At 43.9% G+C, this 21,500-nt stretch overlaps 1 protein-coding gene across 4 annotated transcripts in view; it reads left to right on the top strand.

Annotated features, from left to right (window-relative positions):
• The window catches only part of adck1 (aarF domain containing kinase 1), a 208,608-nt gene that overhangs the window by 72,594 nt on the left and 114,514 nt on the right, over window positions 1-21,500 (top strand). The gene's annotated exons all lie outside the window — the stretch shown is intronic.

Here is a 21,500-nt window from a genome sequence, read left to right as displayed (position 1 = left end):
GTTAAAGGTCCCATGACATGCTTTTCTGGTTATTACCCATCCCCTTGTGTGTTATGTAGCTTTTTATGCATGTAAACGGTCTGCATGGTCACAAACTCTCAAAGTACACACCCTCGAGTACAGTGGGGGCTATGGGGATCTGGGGGGCGGTGGTGGCGAAGTCGATTGGGACTTGGCTTGGCAACTGGAAGGTCACCAGTTCAAGTCCCGGCAAGACCAAGTGCTACCGAGGTGTCCCTGAGCAAGGCACCGTTCCCCACAATGCTCCCCGGGCGCCGTTCAAAATGGCAGCACACTGCTCCTAACACTAGGATGGGTCAAATGCAGAGAAACAATTTCCCCACGGGGATTAATAAAGTATATCAAATCAAATCAAATCTCAGTCAATGGGGCTCATTTTTATATTGCTTCAGTTTATAATCGTAACGGATCGAAAAGTTCAGATACATTTTTCAATACATGATGCGCTTCCACAAACAACAACCAACATAATTATTACATTCAAATGAAGTACATTATTCAAGTTTACATTAACTTTGGATAAGAACACGGGAGAAATGAGTGGAAGCACTCTTTTCCTCTCTCCCTCCCCTGACAGTCCGTCAGTATCCGTCTCATGCGGCCCCCGATCCAGTAATGAGTGACCCGACAGTGAAGAATAAATATATTTATAACTAGTTTAGCTTGTTCCAGAGGTAGATCAAATAGCTAAGTGTGTGAGGTCCAGTGTTGGGACCAGAGGTCGCGTTAACCGAATATTTAACATCAATGACGGAAAAATCTGAAAGCAGTCCGTCATTTTGACAGATTAGAACACAACTCGGAACAGCGCCAAAATGTCCACCAATGGCCCACATTATATTACATCCTTAGTGGCCAGGTAGACTGAGGGCGATCTACTGTACTCTACTGTCCAGTTGGTGGCGAGTGTGTGCATATTAAGTAGCTATTGTCTAGTGTTGTTTTTGACCTCGTTGATTATCTCGTTGTTTAACCGGCTTCAGCAATCGCAAAATGTCACGGCAGCTGATCGTCCGAAGCTTTTTTAATAAGCCCAGTAATTGTGATGGTGTGGATAAACGAGGTGGAAAGAGGGATTGATGCGGTGGAGGATGCCAGTAACTACAAGCCAGTAAGACTAAAACTGACAATGTTCAGCCAGCGGCAGAGGGGCAAGCAAGTGGCAAGGAGTTCAAGCGGGAGTACCGGGTTCAGTGGGAGCAAGAGTTTGAGTGGCGGAGGAGGGAAGATGGCAAAATGTTCTGCGACATCTGTAGAAAAGCTAAGATGAGTAACGGATTCGTCCGAGGGTGCACGGCGATGCAGAAATCAGCGTTCAGGCTACAGCAGGTCAATTGAGTTGATCTTGTAAATGTTTTGTTCATATTTCTGATTGTAATTGACTCATTTAAAACGATGGCATCATATTTGCCTGTTTAGGCTCAATGGTCGCGGTGTTTTTAGCGGCCTCTGCCCCCTCTGCTGTGCTGTCTGTCTGTCACATGAAAAGTGACCACACGGTCGGTGTCTCTGTTCATCTTTTTGTTTCTCCATGCCCTTAAAAGTTCTGTATGAATCATTAAAACATGAATGAATGAACATTTGCTGCTCAGTACCCAAACATAAATATTAAATATGTCTCATCTCATCATTAAAACATGAAAAATAAAATGACGGGTAATATTAAATGATGACGGAAATTTTACGATCCTGTCCGTCAAAATGAAGGACAACCAAAAAGTCTAACGCAACCACTGGTTGGGACTAATGCGTTACAAAGTAACGCGTTACTGTAACGCCGTTATTTTTGGCAGTAACTAGTACTCTAACGCATTACTTTTTAAATTCAGTAACTCAGTTACCGTTACTACATGGTGCGTTACTCCGTTACTGCGTTAGTTTTTTGATATAGTCAACAGCCAGGTGAACAGAGATGAGAACTGTACTTAAGTACAGTACTTGAGTAAATGTACTTAAATACTTCCTGTGTCACATGCGGAGACGGGCTGTGGGCGTGTTTGTGTTGTTTACTAACAAGACTATCATGGCGGCGGCGGAGCTCAAGTCTAGTTTCTCCACCTGGAGATATTCTCACTATTTCACTTTTGTCAAGCACAAAGAAAAGAACGTTTTAGTTAAATGTAAGTTGTGTCCTGGCGGGTCAAAGAGCCTATCTACTGCCCAAACCAGTCATTCAAATCTCTTAAAACATCTGCAAAAACAACATGCTGGGACGAAGCTAGTAGCTAAGACCACAGAGACTTAGCCGATGCCACTCCACCTGCACCTGAGCAACAGCGGCTGGATTTTAACCAAGGGACTGCTAGCCAGGGAAAAGTCGATGAAGCCATTGCACGGTATGTTGTAGAACACATGCAGGCTATTGCTACAGTGGAGTCACCCGCTTTCAGGGAGCTAGTTAGCATGATAGCATGTCCGGGCGGCACACGGCATATGGGACGGAACACTTTTTCCAACTACCTGGAGAAAGAATATACAAAAATGTAAAGCCAGCTAATATCGATGCTATCCAGATTGCATATAATGCATGTCAAGTTGATCAACAGATTGTATTGTTCTCCAATGCAATAACAGTACTGAAATGAAGGCTATAAGGGCATTAATATAATGGGAGCCCTTTTTAAGTAACTAAAAAGTTACTTTTCACAGTAACGCATTACTTTTTGGTGTAAGTAATCAGTAAAGTAACTGAGTTACTTTTGAAATGAAGTAACTAGTAATGGTAACTAGTTACTGGTTTTCAGTAACTAGCACAACACTGGTTAGGTCTAACTCTTAGTGTGTGTTTTGCTCTGCTCACCGGTCCGTCACAGCGGGCTGCAGGATTTCTGCTTCACACACGTTGCATACCGCTATTTTATTGTCTTTTACGGACACCTTAAAATATTGCCAGACCGGTGAAGCCATTTTGGCGAGCTTGTTTTGCCGCGCACAGAGAAAAGTGTCATGTATTTTACGTCATGTGATCGGCTCTCCTGATTGGCCTTTATAGAGAGCACCGATCGATCGGCCGAGAGTGAATATCGGCCGATAGCGATCGGCGGCTGATCGATCGGAGCATCCCTAATTTGAACCAATCCGGATTTCCACACACACACGCACGCACGCACGCACGCACGCACGCACACACACACACAGGAGCTCCAACAAGCCGTTTAGGACAGAGTGAATACACATAATATACAGAGATGCTGTTTGAGAAACCAATGTGAGTTTGGAAAATTGCACAATATAAATCTATTCTAGTAGACCTCAACAATAGAATTATGATCAGTAGAAATGGCCAAGTCATGGGACCTTTAATGGATAAAGGATAACATATGGATCATGAATAATATTAACAAACCTTATATAAAGAATAATCTAAACTGATCATGACATGCTGCAGGTCTCCCTTGAAAAAGAGATCATTGATCTCAATGGGATGTTAGCTGGATAAATAAAGGTTTTGAATTTGAATAAGATTTCTCTTAAACTCCGATAATTGTGAATTAAGAAAATAGCTCAATCAAAATACTACACATACATTTCTCTCTCTTCATGTTAACTCAGTCCCTCAAACACTCATTACAATGTTGTTAATGTTGTTTTGAAAAATATATTGTAGGGCCATACGGATACAAAACATGTCTGTGAAGTATTTCGCTTAAAATACCAAACAGATCACCCATTTTAGCCATGCCTCATATTGCTCATACTATTGCAGCCCTGTTCCAAACAGGCTGATTCTGCTTTAAATGGGCAGCTTTCCCCTGCTAGAGATTTCTACCGGGAGAAACTCAGCTAAACGCTGCGGTGATTAAATGCCATATTATGCTCTCAACCACTTCAAGCTTTATTTCTGAAACAGTATGGAGCTCAAACCTTTCTCTCTCGCAGGGTTTACCACAAGGACATTATGTTACACATATTCTCTCCAGTAGCCTACAGCGTTAGCTCCATGGTTAGCTCTGAGTGTTAGCATGCTTGCTAATGTAAACACATAGCATATTACTCCCAAAACACGCCGCGCATTGTTTCTGATACAGCACATAGCTTGACATGTTCTTTCTTAAGTGTTTACCGCTTGAACAGTGCCATTATATATGTAATAACTTTACTCCAAGTGCCTCCTGCAGACATCCTGCTGAATACACAGACACATACGAGAGGGGATTCAGCTGGACACGGAGACCATAGATTGGGACGTGTCACGTGTGCCGGAGACGGGACGTGTCACGTGTGCCGGTGAAGATAGGTTGAGACGTGTCATGTCAGCCCAATGTCGCCAAATACACAAAACCCTTAGTATTTATGTAACCTGAACACTTAATGTCATGGCTGGAGAGCAAAGTACATAGGACCAAAATGCAGAAAACTGTTTCTTGACCATGAAATCCTTAATTGGCTGAACTGGGCCAGGCAAAACAACAAACTCTCTCAGAACAAGATACGTCCAACGACATCAAAACTCTAACAAAGCCTGAAAGGAAAAACGGAACTTAAATGTATACAGGTGAACAATACCGGGTAATCAAACAGGAGGGAACACAGAGACAGGAAGTAAAAGACATATCATGGGGGTGAACACTTTTCAAAATAAAACGGGAAAACAAAGACAGACCTTGACCTGAACAAATAAAACAGGGAAAACTAATAAGGAGGGGGGCGACCTTCTAACCTGCATTATTCAGATGTAATTAGCCATCATGTCGTGAGCACTCACATATTTCCTACCACATGAAAACGTATATAAATTCTTACTGCCCCAGTGAGATGATAGTGAACTGTTCATGAACTTGTCATGAAAAGTTCATGGAATATCAGTGAACCATATTCATGAACAGCTCATAAACAGCTCATAACAAAGTTGATGAACTGTTCATGAAAGTGTCATGAACATTAAATGGCACTAGGGCAGTTCATGAACTACTCATGAAACTCCTGTGCTGGAATGGTTCATGAACAATTCATGGAATATGGTTTTAGGCAGGTTCATGAACAATTCATGAAATGGAGTTTTCAGTGAGTGTGTAGGGATATTCAGTTTTCAACCAAGAACATATCAAGAATTGTTCATGAACATATCAAGAACTGTTCATAACAACTTCATGAACCATTCATGAACAGTTCATACCCAGTCACTGAATATAATCCAATGGCTGGCTATGAACTGTTCATGAACTGTTCATGTACATGAACTGTTCATGAACCATTGACTGTGGGTCAATTGGCAACCATAGAAAACAACAATTATGTCAATCACAATGGAACTTTACTCAAATTAACAAACAAACAAACATACATGTTTACAGGTGGAGCACTACAATTAATCCTATCACTATTTGAAGCAGTTCTTGATACTCAGCTGCACAAAAAATGTTGTTACGTGTCCCAAAAGCTTGGGTACCACAGCAACAATAAATGATTTCTGTAGAAAACAGAAAAGTGCAGCAGCAATAATTATACACAGGCTTCGGTTGATCGTCTGGAATGCTTCTTATTCAAAATTCAAACTACACAGTTACATTCAAATAGCTGAACTTTACAAACATCACATTTCTCCATTTAAGTTATCTGTCTGTCAGTCAATTACTGTATCTCAAGGAGAAATTCAACATAGTCAATATAAATTATTACATTACATTGCATTTAGCTGACGCTTTTATCCAAAGCGACTTACAATAAGTGCGTTCGACCAACAAAATACAAACTTGAAGAAAACAGAATCATATAAGTACATCAGGTTTCATAGAGCAAAAACATTTCAAGTGCTACTCAACTGGCTTTAGGTAAGCCAGTCCATAAGTGCTTTGTTAATAGTTCTATCGCTCGAAGTGGAGTCGAAAGAGATGAGTTTTCAGTCTGCGCCGGAAGGTGTGTAAGCTTTCTGCTGTCCTGATGTCAATGGGGAGCTCATTCCACCATTTTGGAGCCAGGATAGCAAACCCACGTGTTTTTGCTGATGGGAACTTGGGTCCCCTTCGCAGCGATGGTGCAGCGAGCCGTTTGGCTGATGCAGAGCGTAGTGCACGTGCTGGGGTGTACGGTTTAACCATGTCCTGGATGTAGGAAGGGCCAGATCCATTCGCAGCATGGTACGCAAGTACCATTGTCTTGAAGTGGATTCTAGCAGTTACCGGAAGCCAGTGGAGGGAGCGGAGGAGCGGCGTGGTGTGGGAACATTTAGGAAGGTTGAAGACCAGACGAGCCGCTGGATTCTGGATGAGCTGCAGAGGTCGGATGGCACATGCAGGTAGACCAGCCAGGAGGGAGTTGCTGTAGTTTAGGCGTGAGATGATGAGAGCCTGGACCAGAACCTGCGTGGCTTTCTGGGTCAGCTGGGGACGCATCCTCCTGATGTTGTAAAGCGTGTATCTGCAGCAGCGGGTTGTAGCAGCTATGTTTGCAGTGAAGGACAGGTTGTTATCTATAAACACATAACGCTATCAAATAATACTTTCTATCAATATATCTATCTTTACCAAATATAACATATTATGGAGATCACAAAAATACACTGTCAATGTTAATAAACAAAAAACAAGGCAATGTGCCTGCAAGACTGCACTCAGGTAAACAAAACATATTACCCGTGCGCAGCAGCTAACCTGCTTGCGAGCCTTCGCTCAGGTCACATTTACCCAGGCGCGGCTGAAGCCCGCGAAAATGGCATCTATTGTTGCCGACAGTTTAGTATTTTTAAAATACCGTTACTATGTCAAACATGCTCAAAACCTTCTGACACACTCTCCTAAACATCTCCAACATCATATCTAATTCACACAAGTTAACATCGATCATTTTCATCATGTACTGACCTGTAGAAAACAGAAAAGTGGAGCAGCAATAATTATACACAGGATCCGGTTGATCGTCTGGATTGCTTCTGAGGAGGGGGCGGAAGTGTCCCCCCTAAAATAACCCAGATGTCACCGCTCACCTGCCAAAGGTTCCACCTTGGCGCTACTTACTCGTACTGCTTCTCAAACAGTACAGATCAACCATAAAATGATATGAATGTCACCAAAATAAATACAGATAATGTTCAGTTTCAAATTCACTATTGTTTTGTTTTAAGATTAAAAGTTTTAAAAAAGAAAGAAATGTTCAAATAGTAGATGAATATTCAAGAGGTCTTTAAAAACATCACACTGATCATCAAAAGTTCATAAAATGCTCATGAATATTCCAAAATATTCTGAACTTGCCACAATCATCCAAAATTCATGAAATGCTAATAGTCATGAAAAGTTCATGAAATACTCATGCAAACTTTTTGGGGTTTTAATTATAATGTTGTGATTGGCTGGATCATGAAAAGTTCATAAATTGCTCATAAAAGTCTGTCATGAGCAAAACAGGAACTTTATATGAATGAACAATGTTCATAAAAATGTCATGAACTGCTCTTAAAATGGTTCATGAGCATTTTAAGAATTTTGGTTCATGAACATGACAAGTGAACATATAATGAGTTGTTCATGAATGTTTCATGAGTGCTCATGAACAGCTCATAAAGTCATGAACTCCATCTCGCAGGGGTGGGGCCCGGCTACATGGCAAGGCAAGGCTTGGTATGATAGACTGTGAATCGACGCATGGCTAAAGACTCCTATATTGTCTTCTTTTAATTTGTGAGTACTCTTACAGTAACTGCTTTTGTTTTGTAAATCTGATCAATAGATTTTTTGTGACACCTCGCTATTTGTTGGAAACTGAGGAAACCAACAGCAAAAACTGTTTATTCATGCCAATGCAACTGAACTGAACTGTAAACAACGCATCACTTGATACATGGAATTTGATTGCATGACTTAGAAAATAATGAATGAATGTAATGATATTCTTTGGAGATGTGTTGATGTTCACATGTTTTAAAATAAGTTCAATATGTAACCCTTTTTACCTCTGCTTTGGTCCCTCCTGAGGAAAATGTGTCTCTTTTGCTGCTACATGCCCAATATGTTGCTACTGTATGTTGCTCACTTTTTCACTGAATATACAGGTGCATCTCAATTAATTAGAATATCGTGAAAAACTTAATTAATTTGACTAATTCAATTTAAAAGGTGTAACTCATTAGCACAACGTCAATTATTTCAAGCATTTATTTGTTTTAATCTAATACAGCTAATGAAAACCCAAATTCTGTATCTCAGAACATTTTAATATTACATAAGACCAATACAAAAACGGATTTTTTTAATATAGAACTGTCGGCTTACTGAAAACTATGTTCATGGGTTGTAATTTAACACCAGCCTCCTTAATGGAGGGACCTGCACAGTACATCACGGTATCGTCCGCATAAAAATGTAAAGTAGCTTCATCCACATTTTCACCTAAACTGTTGATATATATGGAGAATAAAAGTGGACCTAAAACAGAACCTTGAGGAACACCATTAGCAATGTTTAACCACTCAGAAGACAGCCCATCAAAGTGAACACATTGGGACCTTTCAGAGAGGTAGTTCGCAAACCACCCCACTGCATGGCTGGATATGCCAATACTGACTCTGCTTTAAGATGCGTTGATCGACGGTATCTAACGCTTTGGAAAGGTCAATAAATAGAGCTGCACAACTCTGCTTATTATCTAAAATACTCGTAATGTCATTCACCACTTTCATTGTCGCAGTGATGGTGCTGTGTTTCTTTCTGAAGCCTGACTGATGTTTAGACAGGATGTCATTTGTACATAAAAACTCCTTTACTTTTTCACTCACTAGGCATTCGAGCATCTTTGCCAGAACTGACAATTTAGAGATTGGCCTATAGTTATTTAAAATAGTTGTCTCCCCTCCTTTTAGTAAAGGCAAGACATAAGCTGACTTCCATACTTTTGGAATTGCATTTGTGCTGAGGGAGAGGTTAAAAAGAGTAGTGAGAGGAGGAGCAATACAATCTGCAGCTATCTTTAAAAAGAAAGGTTCTACGTTGTCCGGGCCAGCCGGTTTCTTAGGATCTAGCTTGGTTAAGGCTTCATGAACAACATCAACAGTAAAAGGAATAAAACTGAAAGGGTTTTCCAGACCACATTGTTCAGAGTCACGGATTGGGGTGTTCACAGAAGCAGAGTAGTTGTAAACTCAAGTGGATTCAACTACATGTATTTTGTATTGCTTTCATGTCAATTCGGTGAACATATGATACATTAAATGATCGTGAGGATGATGATTAAAAATCGTTTTTTTGAGCCGGTCTGCATTTCCTGATGAGAAAACAAACCGATGCTTTTTGTAGTTGTACACCAACATGGATTAAACGTGTGTTTTTTTTACCACAATGTTGGGGAAATTAATGGATAAAATGCACGGATGATGATTATTATTATTATTCCCACTCCGATCGCGACACTAGGTCCACCGTTTCCCCGCAGCGAGACTCCCCCCATTGACAGTTTACGTGGGCTGGGTGCAGTGGCGGACTGGCAATCGGGACAAATCCCAAATCCCGATGGGCCAGTCGAGAGTCCCGGGCAGATTTTTAGTCCCAGTCCACCACTGGCTACATGACCGTATTATCGCCCATATTGACGCCCTAACCCTTTATAAACAAAGTGGCCTGTGCCTGGTGGTGGGGCCCAATGTGATATATTTTCATGGGGCCCAAAATCCCTGGCGGCGCCCCTGCCCCTATGTGAGGTCCACACACCACCTATAAAAATAGCACTTTACCCCTGCTTACACCTATATGCCTCGAGCCTTCATTGTAACAGTCACGGGTACACTGTGTGTGTGCGCGTGGGGAGTATTGCAGTAGAACATTCCCCTGTAGCGCTCAATGGGAAACCCTAAATGTTTGAGCATCCTCTATGAAATGTCAAGCTACCCCACAGCTAGGGTTGGGTACCGAGAACCGGTTCCGGTTAGGAACCGGTTCCAACATTTCGATTCCAACGGCATCATTTAGAAATGTGAATTTCGGTTCCGCTTTTCGATTCCTGAGGAGATGTTTCTCGCCGCTCTCCGTAGCCTCCTGTATGACTGCAGCGGGGCGGGAAATGTAGCGTTGTATCTACATTTCCTACAGTGTAACCTGAGACCAGGGCCGGCCCGTCGCACTGGCATTATAAATGTTCGCCTAGGGCGCCAGATCTGTGGAGGCGCTGCGCTGACAGCTCTGGGAGAAAAAATAAATGTTTTGACCGTTGGGGCTCATCCTAATTTTCGGCCTTGATGTAACAACATTCATAATTAAGTAAATGTAACACCCTTTTCATCCCGGTTACACTTTTCATTTGCCCTGTACGATGGGCGCTGCAAGTGATGAAAATGGGGGATGTTGGCTTATCTGGCAACCGCAGCTCACAGCCAAAGTGCGCGTGAGCGAGGGAGAAAGGGAGGGTGCACTGGAACCGGCGCTGTTGTTATTAGCATCTGGTGCTAGCTGCTCTAACGGAAGAAGAAGAAGATGTTTCTACAATGATGTGGAGGAGAGTCCTCTCCGGTCAGACTGAGGCTGATAACTACAGCTCAGTGAGGTAAAGGACTCTGAGTGTTTAGATAGTTCACTTTAGTCTAAGTTATCTCAGACGTTTTGATCACAATTTATGTAAACACATATTTCCAAGGCACTCTTTTATCATTATTGGGATAAAACAGGTTTGAAATCATTCCAATGTATACTATAGGACAGTAAACCAGACATATCGTTTTAAACTGGAGAGATCAAAAAATATGCATAAATAAAATAGTAAAATAAGATGTGAATGAACAACAAAAATAAAATGCGTTACATGTAGGCTATTTGTTATTTAATTATTAAAATGTAAACCGATCTTTTTCATATGGGTGTTTAGAGTTGTACCCCCTAGATCTAGTCTCTAGTAATTCTGCGTGTGCACCAGATTGAAGCATTTTACTTCAAAATGTTCAAACATTTCTTCCCGGTATGCCTGAGAAGGCAGATATGCTTGTTTTTCTCAACAAGAACTGTTTTTAAAAGTTGGACTGTTGCACTGTTGTAGCTTCAGTGGTTCTCAGGTTAAAGTTACATAGCAGTGAATATAAACAGACTGATTAATGTGAATATTACTTTAAACTAACCTGTGTAAAAGTTTCTCGAATAAATATAATTTTTTTGGTGGAAGAAGCATGTATCATTTTTTTACCCTGCCCCTCAAAGAATCGGAATCGAGAACCGTTAAGAACCGGAATCGAAAAGTAGAATCGGAATCGGAATCGTGGAAATTCAAACGATACCCAACCCTACCCACAGCACCCCAAAATAAATCTCTGGCGCCGCCACTGAACCTGACTTGTGTTGGGGGGGCCCGACTTTTTGTTTTCTCCAAAGGGGGGGCCTGACAGAAAATGTGATTATTTCCCCCCTTAATACCTTATAGAGAGGTCTTTTATTTTTGTATCTTATTTAGATTTTGAAATGTCTAACACATCTCTAGGCCTGTCACGATAATTAATAATTATTGCGATAAACAATAATATTGTCGGCACCTTTGTAAGACCATTTTAGACCACTGACATAATGATAATATATAATAATAATTCAAGTACATCATTTTTTATTGAACATTCAACATTACAAATGAAATGTGAAATAATATTTAAATATATAAATTATATATAATAAATAAAACAAATAAATTAAATTATAAAAAATGTATTAAATAAATCTCCAAATCTCCAAAACACAAATTGCATTTGTGTGTAGAAAAAAATCGGGAAGGTGGCGGCTCTCCATCTCCAGCTGCCGTGTTTGCTCCCACGTGACACCGGCTATATCAGCCGGTGTCGTCAGAGGATCTGTTCCCAGAATCTTCTCGCGAACACACAGTAATTCTGAGTGACAGGATACTCTGGCGGTCATCCAGGACGACATAGAACGATAGTTACAGCCGTAACTATCGTTCTATGTCGTCCCTACTGAGTGCTTTAGCACTGGATGACCTATACCAACCATGTCATGAAGAATCCAAGCACTTACTCACCTAGCTGGAAGCAGCGGAGCTTGGCAACAGGACCGCACCCAGAGGGTGAGGAGTGGTGACATTGACCCGGTAGAACCTGGAGAATGTGCCAGAAGACGCCCATGACGCTGTGGCGCAGATGGTCTCCAGGGGCACCCCTCTTAGGGCAGCCCTTAGTGGAATCTGACCCCTGATGGCGGGGGGCGGCCACTGGCCCCATAGGCATGTGTGATGGTATCAACCACCCAGTGGGACAGCCGCTGTTTTGAGAGAGCACGACCCTTCCTAGTGCCGCCATGGCAAACGAAGAGCTGCTCTGACTGCCGTATACAGGCCGTAGCATCAATATACGCCCTCAGGGCACGCACAGGGCTCAGCAACTCAGGCGTGCCGCTCTCCTGTGGAATGTTAAAGCGTGCCAGCTGGATAGGCCGATTGGAGTGGGCTAGTGGAAGCACCTTGGGCAGGAACGCCACATTCGGCCAGAGGGCAACACCCGAACCATCGGAGTTCCATCTCAGGCATGTACTGCTTACGGAGAGGGCATGAAGCTCTCCGACTTGCTTCCCTGAGGTTATGGCAAGCAGAAATGCTGCCTTCAGGGACAGACACTTAAGCCCGACCTGGGCTAGGGGCTCGAAGGGAGGAGATGATATGGCATCCAGCACTAGGGGCAGGTCCCAAGCCGGGGCCCTTGGGGTGTTAGGGGGACGCTGCCTTAGAGCCCTTCTTAAAAAGAGGGACACCAACCTGTGGTGCCCCACTGTGGTGCCCCACTGTATATAGGTGTATATATATAGGTGTATATACACCTTCAAAGTGGAGTGAGAACGTCCACTATCCAGAAGGGACTGCAGGAACTCTAAAATGGTGGCCACGGAGCAATGTCCCGGATTCTCAGCCTTACTCACACACCAGTGGGAGAAGAGCTTCCATTTGCACTCATACTGTGCTCGAGTGGATGGAGCTCTGGCATTCAGGATAGTTTCCCTGACAGATGCCGTGAAACCGCTCAACAGTGGGTTGGGCCCTGCAGAGGCCAAACCCAGAGCTGGGTTTAGTCCGTGGGGGAGTGCTTAAGTCCGGGGGCCTGGGGACTCACGGTGTGCAAGGTTATGGAGGTGTTCATGTGAGGGAGACATGCTGGAGATCATTAGTCCGTCTTTTGGGGCTCTTGCAGGGGCCGCATAGAGGTGCAATTACTGGTCTCTCTCCTGGAGGTGTGAAATAAGCAGAGTGCCCATGTGAGGGAGACATGCTGGAGGTCTGTAGTCCGTCCTTTGGGGCTCTTGGAGGGGCCACAGGGAGGTGATTTCCCCAGTCTCTGTCCTGGATGTGTGAAATAACCCATTTCAGGGACACATGCTAGAGGTCTCTCTCCCGAGAGTGGACGTCCATTGCCTCTAAATAGAGGTAACATTAGGTTTGTCACTTTGGGTAACCGCACCACTGTCAGACGTCTCCCGAGAATGGACGTCCATTGTCTCTAAATTGGGTTAGGGTGGAAACCATCCAAGGGTCGGAAGTACAGGCGACCTGGGGCACGAAAGTCATTGGCCGGTTGAGTGGGCCACTGGGACCTCTGCAGACCACCCCTGTAAGCCGGTGGCTGAGTGCGGCTGCTAGAGCGGCCCCTGGGCCTGCTGGGAGTGGGCACGGGTCTGCGAAGACCCGAGAGCTGCTGCCTGATCTGCCTAGCTTGGGCAGCATGCTCCAGCGCCTCCAGGGCAGCTGACCCAAACAGCTCCCCTGGCTCGACTGGCACGCTACGGAGGACTCTTCTACATGTCTCCGTTAGTGGTGACTGGGCCAGCCAAACCTGGCAACAAGTCTGTACCAGAAAAGACATAACTCGTCCCAATTCCCTAGTCATTAGGGCAAAGGCCTGCAGTGATGCATCACTGAGGCCCAGAAAAGAAGGCTCGGCCGGAGCCTGCTGCAGCGAGGTGGAGACGGCCAGCATTAGATGGGAGAGGGAGTTCCCGATACGACCCATGCGTGCCGCTGCGTCGTAGGCCTTACAGAGCTGTCCGTCAGTGACCCTGCACTGAGGCCGAGGGCACCTGACATCAGGCCTTAGAGCCTCATCAGGAGCCAGAATCAGGGAGGCGATGGCAGGCTCAATGGGTGGCATGCTACCCAGCCCCACCCTCGCCGGGTCCTGCATGGCAGCCAAGATCCGGGCATCAGAGCCAGCGTGGCAGAGGGCCCTGGTGTCCCTCCAGCATGCCTGGAGCTCCCTCAGGTACTCCTCTGAAGGAGGAACGGTGAGGGGGACAGGGGCTGGGTCCCCCTGAAGAAGGCACTAGCCTGAACCAAGTCGGCCTGTGGAACCGGAAGTGCGCCAGGGCCGTATGAATAATGGCCGCCATGGAGTCGTCCTCCATGCCCTGCAGAGACCCCTGAGCAGAGGAGAGGGAAGTCTCCTCGAGCGGTACCTCGTCCTCCGTCTCTTCATTGAAGAGGTTAGCTGAAGCCGCTAGCGACAAGGCATCCTCATACAGAGGTGCGGCAACCGAAGGAGGGGCAGGCGGCACACTAGCAGCCCCTATACCGGGCCCAGGCTGAAGGGCCAAGAGGAGCGACTTCATCGTGTCCATGTCGGTAGCTAGCTGATCCACTTTAGAGGACAGCCTGTTCCTAGTCCTCCTATTGGGGGGTGCACCCATGGCCATCACTCCCTCAAGTCGCCGGGGACGGCCGAACTGATCTGGAGGAGGATGTGACCAAGAGAGGTGTCCGTTGGCTGCCGCCAGACGTTCCACCTCAGTGATTCTAGCCACTCTGAGTGCCCGGGGCATGCTGCTACAGTTCATGCAGGCACCTACCGTGAGAGCTTCCCTTAGATGCTCGAGGCCGAGGCAAGAGGGGCAGCGGTTGTGGCCGTCCTCGGGCTCAAGATAAGCCATACAGGCGCTACATGAATGAGCCATTCTGTAGGTAGCCAGATGCAGCGTAGCCGGGAGCGGGTGCGGGAACACAGCCTTCACCAGCGGAAAGAGGAGAGCCGTGCTGCTACTCGCCAAACAGAAAGAGGGATGTAATTACACCCACTTTACCGGCAGAGGGAGCGAGAGCACTGCCTTCACCTAGCTGGATTAATAAATAAGGCAGTTTAGCGTTTACCAGGAGCGGGGGCGAGAACACTGCCTTCACTGGTTGAGCTAGAGACGAGTGCCAGATGCAGCGTAACCGGGAGCGGGTGCGGGAACACAGCCTTCACCAGCTACCTGCTTAATGGAATAAACAAGGCAGTTTAGCGTCTACCAGGAGCGGGGGCGAGAACACTGCCTTCACTGGTTAATTTAAAGACTCTCGCGCAGCGAGAAGATGAAAGGAACAGATCCTCTGACGGCTGATATAGCCGGTGTCACGTGGGTCACAGGTGACTTTGTTATTAATATTACTCGAGCTGCGCATGCGCGCAATGGACATATCCAGTGCTAAAGCACCACCTCTGGCGGTCAGTAGGGATGAAATAGAACGGCTCATTCAAGTCTCTAGGTTCGCCTCGTTGATTTGGCTTAAATCCAAAATATTCCTACACCAGAGATGTGGAATTAGGTTTTGCAACCAATTTCCATTTAACTTCAAATTCCTCTCGAGTAAGTCACACGTCCTGCTTGTCTCTATATTATTAATTTGGCTGCTACACACTGTTGCACGCGGAGTGTCCTGACCTGGCTGTGTGTGAGCCCCGCCCCTCACAGTGCACCGGGACGGTAGAGTTGTCTAGTGTCTGCCGGCCCGGCGCACTGTGTCCACTGGCCACTCTACCGGCAGCCACAGCACGCCTGGCCGGTATAGTGGCCGGCACAATGCTGGTCACATCCTTATGTAAACACAGACACATATAAACGGCAATTTATCGAGGTCAGAAAAGTTATCGAGTTCCTTTTTAGTTATCGTACGATAAGTCAATGAATTGCTTATCGCGACAGGCCTACACATCTCTATAACCCCAGGAAGGGGGCAAGAGCGACGAGGGGGAGGGGGGAGAAGGATGTGACGTCAAAAACAGATAAAACATTTTCCAAGACAGCTGCAGAGAGCCTCACAGAACATCAAAGCTCAGAAACTATTCAATACAAATATAAAGTTTTACAGTTAAATTAAACAATAAAAGGCCAGGATCAAGGGGTCATTAAGATCTTTTTAATTATTATTAACACAACTTCAAAAGAGACTTCCTTATAGTTAATAAAGTAATTCAACATTAGTTCCCACGCCATACAACTTAAAAAGAACATCCTTAATTAACACAAATCTTATTAAACTAATCTTTAGAGAGGGCAATTGAACAACAGGTGATCAGCAGGGTAGGAATTTCATGGCGGCCATGACGGCAGAAAACTGCGATAATTTGCCCCATAGGAATGAATGGGAAATCCATTTGAACAGAGCTCAAAAACACCCCACTTTGACCCCATACAAAAATTACAAGACTTACAGACTTACACATATAGCAAACACGAGAGTCATCAAGTGTGTTCATCTTGTATCCTAAATACTCTGGGTATTAAGCTGATTGGAGTTACAGTTTTTTACTTACAGTAGAAGCAATAATGCAGCACAATATTGTCAAGACATTCTCTGACAGGCTGTCTCTCCTTCACTGGCAGGGCGTTGCCGTGGATGCGAGTGCATCTCCGGAGCAGTTAGAACTCTTAGCGCCGGATCCTCGCAGCGGGGAAACGGAAACTGTGGAGCGCATAATTGCACCGCATTTGCGTATAAGATTAATTGGGCCGCATTTGCGCATAGATCGTCCGCAATATGAGGCCCCCTCAGCAAGGTGAGGACCCACACAGTCTGCGTGATCTACGTGTAGGGAGGCACGGCCCTGCGTGTATCAGAGAGCTCCATCCACCTTGCGAGTGAGTAAATCATCTAGCTCAGGGGTGCCCACACTTTTTCAGCTTGAGAGCTACTTTTAAAATGACCAAGTCAAAGGGATCTACCTACAGGGCCGCCCGCGAGCACCGGAACCTCAAAACGGCGGAGAAACTGTGGCGCGCATACACTTATTGTGCTACATTTGCGCATCAGATGAGGAGGTGAGGCCCCCCTTATACCCTTTCTTTAGTAGAATTGTATAAATTGGAAGGCTAACTAAGTAATCAGCTCTCCGGTGATTTGCGTGGTGAACTGCCTGTTAGAAAATATGAGGTCTCAGACTGGCTTACCTGTATGTCAATCAAGTGGCAACTGCAATAGTACAACCCAGTCTCACGGCATTTCGTGTTCACCAACACGATTTTTAATCTATTGATTCGTGTTCACCAACACGATTTGCCCCTTTTTTTCGTGTTGCACAGCACGATTTTAAAAGCAATGTATTTATACTGCCTGCAGCACGTCTTTTTCTCCGGTCGGGTCGTGGGAGACGGGAAGCTGTGTGGTTCATAAAAACATGTTCTTACTCAATATCAAGCCACAATTATTGCTTTTATTTTAAATCGTATAATTTCGGACTTTTGTTGCCGTCTGTGAGGAAAATAAATGGGGCTCAGAGCCTCAGGATACTGAAATCTGTATTTTTAAAATCTTTTTTTCCTTCTAATTTGTTATTCTTTTCAAAATAACACACTGTTATTTACTCACCAATAACACACAATTATCCTTGCTTTTATTTATTGGTTTAATTCCATAATCTCGGGCTTTTTCGGCGTCCGTCAGGAACTGAATTTCAAAATAAATATAACCGGAAACAGACGTAGGCATTTCGAGCGATTACCCAATATCCTCAGCTATGGTTTTAAGCTCGCTGATTGGATGTGTTAGCCGCAATGCATGCTGGGAATTGGTGTTTATATTATATGAAATCCGGAAAACATTTTAAAAGTATAAAATAATACTTAATTCCGAGTGCTCTTGCTTTTCTCTTTGAAAGTCATCACATAACGGCATTGTAATACACGGTTCGGCTGCATTACATATTACAGATCTGCCGTAGTTCTTTATTTAGAGAGCCCTATGAGAAGACCTTTGGAAAAACTGAAGAAATGCCGCCGAAACTGAATACTTGACGTGGATCATAAATATATCAACAATTAAACAACATCTTCAATTTCTCTTCACACAATACGTCTCCTTGCAGTATCAACACTAATTCGGCTGACTTTTACATTTGATCTAATTCATAGATAGGTTATATTTATAACGGTGCACAGCTGATAGAAAAGGACTGTAGTTTTTAAAGATATTACTGATTTTCTTTGAATGTAAGAATGTAAATACTGAGTCTGAAATAGTATAGCAATATGCTGTAAAATGATGTGAAAGCATGCATAAAACTATACATCTTCAGATGTTGTACATACACACTAATAATACAAAGTTATTATGGCTGTGTGTACCTTGTGTACACCGCCTAGTCCAGGGGTGGCCAACCAGTCAGAGGTTAAGAGCCACATTTTTTCTCTGTTACTGCAAAGAGCCACATCAAACACACAGTCACTGATACCGCTTGTTTCAGTATTTTGTTTTATGGAGACAAGATTTCAACCACGTCACTGATGCATTTTTGTGGCATTGGGATATATATTTTTTAAATCCTCTGGAGCAGAGAGAGGAGCTGTGGATTATTGATTATTGATTAATGCATCAGTGTTTCTTCGGGTCAAAAACACTAAACTCACAACTTAAAATGAAAGCGTTTAGTTTATTTAATAAAATAGCACATGTTCAATGTGAAAATTACAGTAGTTATAGATTATTTGCAATTTGGTGCTATATATATATATATATTTAAAAAATTATATATATTTTTTAAACACCTTGAATTTCAGGGGGGGCGCGGGGTTCTGTTGGCGGGGCGCAGCGCCCCTCCAAGACAATGGTAGGGGAAACACGATCAACGATAGGTTTCCCCCCCTCAAAGGTGATTGGTTCACTGCATCGCAGGTATTATTGTGATTGGCTCTTGGGCCACATCAAAATTAGACGCGCTGTCATTCTCTCATACTGACACCTGACACCACACATACACTAGTGATGGGAATTCCGGCTCTTTTGAGTGAGCCGGCTCATTTGGCTCGGCTCACCAAGAAGAGCCGGCTCTTTCGGCTCTCAAATGGCTCTTCAGTTTACCACATATTATACCTTTTATAATTAAATCGAATGTAGCCCTGTTTTGACTAATTATTTATATGTGTACACATATATCACTTACATGATTCAATACATCCTTTGTACTGAAGTATTCAAAAGTAAAAATGATTAAATTTGATATAAATGATTTGCTGTGGCCAATTGTTTTAATTGCATTTACAGACCCTTAACTCTCTGATACCACCCAATGAATGCACTGACTTGCTTGTAGAACCACGCAACACAAAGCAGATAATAACAGCAATAAAAACTGAAGCAAAGACATTTAAAAAAGGACAGCCACCCTATTTTTGTATATTTTATATTTTTATTTAAACAAAAAGCCCTAACAAAACAGCAGGGTTCTATGTCAGTATAAACTACAAAATACAGCAACAGCTGACGTAAAATCTTAAAACATTTAAATAATCTTAAATAAATAAAATAATGAAAATAAATATTGCAATGCTCAAAACAGCAGCAAATAACAGTCTCTATCATACAAAAAACATAATAAAAATAAATGTATTGTAATGTGCAAAACAGTAGTAGCCTATCAAACAGTCTCTAATGAACCTACCACCGTCAACTATCAAACTGTAACCTTTTATTTTTATTTTCAGGGCAGATTAGCATTGAGGAAGACCAAGTGCCTCAGCTTAGAGGGGTTGATCCGGTTTCTTCTCTGTTATTATCTGCCCTGTTTTAGAAAAGATCCTTTCTGAGGGGACTGATGTTGCTACAATGCACAGTCGCCGTGCCATGACCTTCACAAGTCGTGGGTACACTGAAGCCTTGGACTCCCACCAGCTCAGCGGGTCTGCGGTTCTTGGGATAAGAGGCTCCTCCAGATAGGACCTTACTTCCAGCATAGCATCTGCTGAGGGATTCCGTCTTGCAATGTCTTCTGTTGCTCTTGCATCAAAGAGCCTCCAAACAGCAGACATTTGTGGCTCCACTTCTGGTGCCCTTGCTCCCTCTTCTCCCTCTTGGCCTCCTGGTGGTTGAGCTGGCTGGCTGCTGAGGTCGCAACGAGCTGCTGCTGCTGTTACTCTCTGAAGAGCCTCATCGACAGCGCAGTTATCATTAAAGGCCAGCCTTTTGAACCTTGGATCGAGTATAGTAGATTCTGAGAGGACAGTGTTGTATTCCATTCTGTGGAACTTTCTGTCCATCGACGTTGAGAGAGCAGTCACCAACGCTGTCACTTTCCTCTTGGTCACTTGTGTCTGGTTGTAGGCTGTGATTTTCTGCAGACCCCTGCAGAGGAGTAGCATTTTGGAGGATGTCACATAGCTGAAAAAAGAGAAAACAGTGACTATTATTATGCTTTGTTTTATTATGTAGTATATGGACTTTGCTCAGTTTATTCTTGTTTAATATTACTGACATTCACATCTAAAATGTTCCTTAATATGTTATTATATAATAATAAATAATATAATAACAACTGTCAACTGTACCTCTCTGAGCTGATTTCCACGGTGACCTGCTCAAAGGGTTCCAAAACAGTGCAGGTCTCCTGTAGTGCCTCCCATTCTTCTTGATCCAGAGCATCCATATGTGCATTGATAAGGGCCAGGGTAGAGATGATTGCATCCTTTGACTCCAGAACCCGTTTCAGCATGTACAATGTAGAATTCCACCTTGTGACACAGTCTTGCTTGAGCCTCAGCTCAGGCATATCCATTTGGCGCTGAGTAGACTTCAACTTCTCGGTTGCTCTTGTGCTCTTATGGAAGAATTCTACCATCCCCTTCACTTTGTCAAGAGTGGGCTTCATGACCTTCAGGGCATCTCTTACCATCAGGTTGATGGTATGCGCGAGACATGGGTGGTGGGTCCATTTCAAGAGTTTAATGGCTTTGGTTATGTTAGCTGCATTGTCACTAACACAGCACGCCACTTTATTTTCAATATCCCACTCTTTTGCCACTCTTAGCAGTTCCCCTGCCAAGTTTTCTGAAGTGTGTCTGTCGCTAAACTCAAAACAGTCCAGAAGACAGGCCACCGTGTTATAATTTTCTATAAAGTGACATGTAACAGACACAAAAGAGGTGGTGGTTCTTGATGTCCAGCAATCAGTGGTAAGGCAAACTGCAGTAGCTTCTTTAACCCTGGCCTGCAGTGAAGCATGTTCTCTATCATACAGTCTCGGAATGATTTTTTGAGAGAGTGTTTTCCTGCTTGGAGGAACATACATTGGATTGAGAGCCTGTATGAAGCTGAAATAAAAAAAATAATGGCTCGTTCGCGGGCGAGAGCCGGCTCCCGTCGTTCACTTAAAAGAGCCGGCTCTTAGAGCCGGCTCTTAGAGCCGGCTCGTTCGCGACCGACACATCACTAACATACACACCGGGAGTCGGGACGAAAGTAACACGGGACGAAAGTAACAAGGGACGAAAGTAACGGAGCGATTTTATCCGAGCCCAAACAACTTTGACCGGCCAAATTACGTCAGAATTATCAGCATT

This window comes from Pseudochaenichthys georgianus, chromosome 22, assembly GCF_902827115.2.
Source record: "Pseudochaenichthys georgianus chromosome 22, fPseGeo1.2, whole genome shotgun sequence".
Lineage (NCBI taxonomy): Eukaryota > Metazoa > Chordata > Actinopteri > Perciformes > Channichthyidae > Pseudochaenichthys > Pseudochaenichthys georgianus.
The sequence above is the reverse complement of the archived record's forward strand: the minus strand, read 5'-3'. Positions and strand labels throughout refer to the sequence as shown.